We start from the raw sequence: 5,001 nt of genomic DNA on the forward strand, positions 1-5,001 counted from the left end.
AAAAATATATATAAATCTTTAAAGAAATCTTCAAAAGTATTTTGATATATGTAGCTAAAAATGTAAGCAATGATTGTAAATGTTAAAATCCTGCAGAATAAAATTTGTATACAAATCAGATAGCTGAGAGGATATGTTGTAAAAATTGACTGATTTCAGACGAAGTTACACTAAAAGATTCTACAACAGGACACCTAAACTGCCGACATGTCAAATCTGCATATAGACTAAGCCTTTAAATTCTGTTTGTACATTTAATCGTTACTCCCAGTCACCGCTGTGGCTGTAGCTAAGAGAAGAAGAGATAAAACCTGCACTTTATGCATTAATGAAGTACTCAATTGTAATCCATAGATTATTTCATGTTGCAATGATAGTTATATCTAACTGACTAAACCCCTTAAATCACACACTTCTAACACTATATTACTCTACAGTGCTTTACCTTTCACACACACTCATACCTCTGCTTCACCTGTAGGAGTTGTGTTGATGAAGCTTGTGCGTAAGTTCAGTGAGGAAGCTCTGTACTCACACAATCTGGTTCCCAGGTGTTTGGTGGCTAATCTAAGATTTATATCATTTCCCCTTTCCCATGCTGTCAAACTCATTGTCACGATGGGCTAGTCCAATCATCTTTATGCCGGCTTTCTTCATCCATCCATCCATCCATCCATCCATCCATCCATCCATCCATCCATCCATCCATCCATCCATCCATCCATCCATCCATCTTCATCCGCTTTATCCGAGGCCGGGTCGCGGGGGCAGCAGCCTAAGCAGAGAAGCCCAGACCTCCCTCTCCCCAGCCACCTCCTCCAGCTTATCCGGGGGAATACCAAGGCGTTCCCAGGCCAGCCGAGAGATATAATCTCTCCAGCGTGTCCTGGGTCTGCCCCGGGGCCTCCTCCTGGTGGGACATGCCCGGAACACCTCACCCAGGAGGCGCCCAGGAGGCATCCTTGTCAGATGCCCGAACCACCTCAACTGGCTCCTTTCGATGTGGAGGAGCAGCGGCTCTACTCTGAGCCCCTCCCGGATGGCCGAACTTCTCACCCTATCTCTAAGGGAGAGGCCAGCCACCCTTCGGAGGAAGCTCATTTCTGCCACTTGTATCCGCTGATCTCGTTCTTTCGGTCACTACCCACAGCTCGTGGCCATAGGTGAGGGTAGGGACGTGGATCGACTCGATAAATTGAGAGCTTAGCTTTACACTCAGCTCCCTCTTCACCACGACGGACCTGTGCAGCGTCTCTGCAGCCGCAGCACCAATCCGTCTGTCGATCTCCGGCTCCCTTCTCCCATCACTCGCGAACAAGACCCCGAGATACTTAAACTCCTCCACTTGGGGCAGGAACTCATCCCCGACCCGGAGTGGGCACTCCACCCTTTTCCGGCTGAGAACCATGGCCTCAGATTTGGAGGTGCTGATCCTCATTCCCGCTGCTTCACACTCGGCTGCGAACCGCTCCAGTGCGAGCTGGAGGCCTTCACCTGATGAAGCCAACAGAACCACATCATCCGCAAAAAGCAGAGATGAGATTCTGAGGCCACCGAAGTGAAAGCCCTCCGCCACTTGGCTGCGCCTAGAAATCCGGCTTTCTTCAGTTAACTTAAATTGTTCTCTGATGCATCCATCAGAGTATGAATGCGTGTGAATGTTAGTAAGTACTTAAAAATCACTTAAAGCACTTAACTGATTGGATCAGTAAAGTGCTTTAAGTTCACTGGGAGAGTAGAAAAGCACTATATAAGAATCAGCCCATTTAGTTGGTGCCCCCTTCCTTGGCCTAAGAAAAAGCATGGGATTAGTATGAATTATATTTATCTGGCAGTTTCCAATTTGGCAGTATCAGGCTGCTCTCCTTTGTCACCACTTCCCAGTTAATGAGGCGAGCCTGAACCATCCCTTAGATAGGCTGTTATAGATTTGGGCTTTCTTATGCACTGAGCATTTTTTTACTTCACTTACTTCTTCTCACTTTCCATGCATTTACACACTACTACTGCATGTCACTCCTGAGCTTCATTCATCTTTCTCTGTATTCCTCTCACTTTTCTCCCAGTTGTCGTTCCTGGTCTCTCCACTTTTGTCTCTTCTTTTTTCCTCACCCTTTATCCATTCAAGGCAGATGTCTGCCCTTCCTTTAGCTTCTTTATGTTGGAGATGTCTTGCTGTTCATAGTATAGTGGTTTGTCATAAGAAGTCTGGACGCTGGTGGTGGTGAAGATGAAGACTATACCTTGAATATAGCTCTGGCTGAGTTGGAGATGGGGAGGAGGTGGGATGCATGAAGGAGAGTCTTAAAGAAAGAATGATGGAAATCACAGATTTAAACCATGCAAAGTGAAGGCTAATTGGTTCAAAGAAGGCAGGCAAGAAGATGATTGGACTACAGTAATTCTAGGAACACACACAACTATTTAAAGATAAAAGTGTAAATCAATTGATTTTATTTTGAAAATCAGAGTTTGCTGAAGCTGTTTCCACTGTTTAAACTGACATCATGCAGTTTTTCTTCTCACCAGCAGAGGGCCACAAATCACCATCAATGAAGTTCAAGGGAACATTAGTGACATCAGAGCTGTACATCGGGGTAACATTGTGGTGAACATTGGGGCGGGGGTGTCAAGATCTCTGTCTAAATAAATAAATAAATCTGGGTAAATTCCCAGATGATTAAACATGCAACTATTTTGCTGGTAATGCCTGAAATGAGTAAAGAAAATCAACAGCCTATTTATGCAAGATAATGCATAATTTTATTGGGGGGGTTATATTGGTTGGGTCTGATGAATTGGGGGGGGGGGTCATAACCAGTGTTGGGCAAGTTACTTTGAAATAGTAATTCAATTATAGTTACTAGTTACTACTTCAAAAAAGTAACTGAGTTAGTAACTGAGTTACAATATTCTAAAAGTAATTAATTACTTGGAAAAGTAACTATTATGTTACTTTAAAAAAAAAAAAAAAGAACGTTTAACCCCTGGGGTCCAGGGTATAATTGGCCATTTTTTACTACTCTTGATTTTCTCTCCACATTTTACCTTTAAAAACTATTTACTTTGCCTTGTTTGGTATCATTCTTTTTAGCGCAACTTCACGTGCCTGAATTTACAGTTCTGTTTTCATTTTGACATACTGTATAACCAGAATTGATCTAAAATCAGACAAAAAACATAAAATCACAGTAGAAAAAGTTATATTTTTACTGTAACAACCATAAACATGTTTAATGAATCATATTTCATAACTTCAAATGCAAATATTAATTGTCAATTTTAAAATCCTATGCACAAGTTTTGCAAACAACAAAGTTATTTGCATCCATTTACCTTTTACCCTTTTTTTTAAATAACCATTTCAAACTATTTAAAGAACAATCAGCTGTTCTTCAATAAGATGCCACACAAATTATTTGTGCCACTCCAAAAAACATAATTTCTGTTCACTATAAAGGAGAACATCACAGCCTGATACCCGCAGGTCTGACAGCAGCAGGTGTATCACTCCTGTTTCTACCTGGAGACAGCAGTCGCCTCATTGTTCTGACACACAACACAAAACTATCCACAACACTACACACTAACTACACAAGACAACACATTAACTACACACTCCAAACACGCTAAACGTCACAAATCTCACATCTCAAAACTCGCTCTCTCTCTTTTCCTGCTCTCTCTCTTTCTCTCTCTCCCTCTCTCTCTCCCTCTCTCTTTCTCTCTCTCTCTTTCTCTCGCCGTCACTCCTAAAACTTTTTTTTGTTTTGTTTTTTTGCTCATAAGCAGAGAGTGCTTGCTAGCGCTAACGTGGCGAAACTATTGAGGAAAAAACGCCGCGTATATATTGTTTATCATATCTGGTTTTACGTGGCCTATCAACACAATTTAAAAACTGGTACCTTGTTGCTTTGTCTTTAAGTGGTCATGTGATTGACTTACCACGACTACTTTATTCTTCCTCTGTCAAACAGCAGCACTCATGCGATTGTTTTGCCTCCTTAGCTCCAGGTGTTGTGCTAGACAGTGATCGTGATTACCATCCGCGGGAGCGCGCAGCTGCTTAAAGCTGTAGCGTCCAGATTACTTACAGCTACTTCCGTGCAACTGATATAAGATGCGGTAAGCTGAACACAGCTTCAACGTCTGTTTGTTGAAAAATAGTAACGGACCGCGTTACCTTGTTAGTAACTGTAACGCCGTTGTAACGATAGGAATAGTAATTAGTTAGATTACTCGTTACTGAAAAAAGTAACGCCGTTAGTAACGCCGTTACTTGTAACGCCGTTATTCCCATCACTGGTCATAACCCACCTAACCCCCCCTGGAAATTACACCCCTGGAGCTGTACATATTGATCTCATCAACATGGAAGTTCATGCCTCTTTAATTGGATCAGATTTTAAAAGCAGCTGTTTTTATAGAATGGCAGAAACATGAGAAATGCTGAATGTCTTTAATATTTTATACACTGAGTACTATTGGATGTCCGCTTATTCAGTCATGGGGCATCCAAGCATCCTGTCTGTTCTCAGGATTTGACAGCAAATTAAAGCAAAAACCATTCAAATGTGCTCTTAATATGAAAATCTGTTCCTATTGAGAGCGTCTTTCCTGTCCTGCTTAAATTAAACAGTAAGTTCATGTGGTGAGGTTGGAAAAATCGGTGTGGAAAAATGACGGTGTCAGATGTGTTTACACTGTGAGGTCTGAGCTGAACACTTCCTGTTTGTTAAACCCGATTTAAATACATTCCGATCACTTATCAATAGGAACATTTATAGAATCAATCACCTGTCAACGCTGCTTCCTGGAGTCCCTTTCTTTCATGCTTCCATGGTTTCGCTCAGTATCCCAGACTCTCCCTGCCTCCCCAAAAACTGAGGTCGGACTTTAAAGTCGTCATGATCACTGTCACCATGGAAACGTCACTTCTGAACACACATAAAGCTGACTGATCGTTCATCAGCTTTTATTTTCTAGGGTCTCTTCCGGCGA

Source organism: Oreochromis aureus, linkage group 23 (assembly GCF_013358895.1).
Source record: "Oreochromis aureus strain Israel breed Guangdong linkage group 23, ZZ_aureus, whole genome shotgun sequence".
Lineage (NCBI taxonomy): Eukaryota > Metazoa > Chordata > Actinopteri > Cichliformes > Cichlidae > Oreochromis > Oreochromis aureus.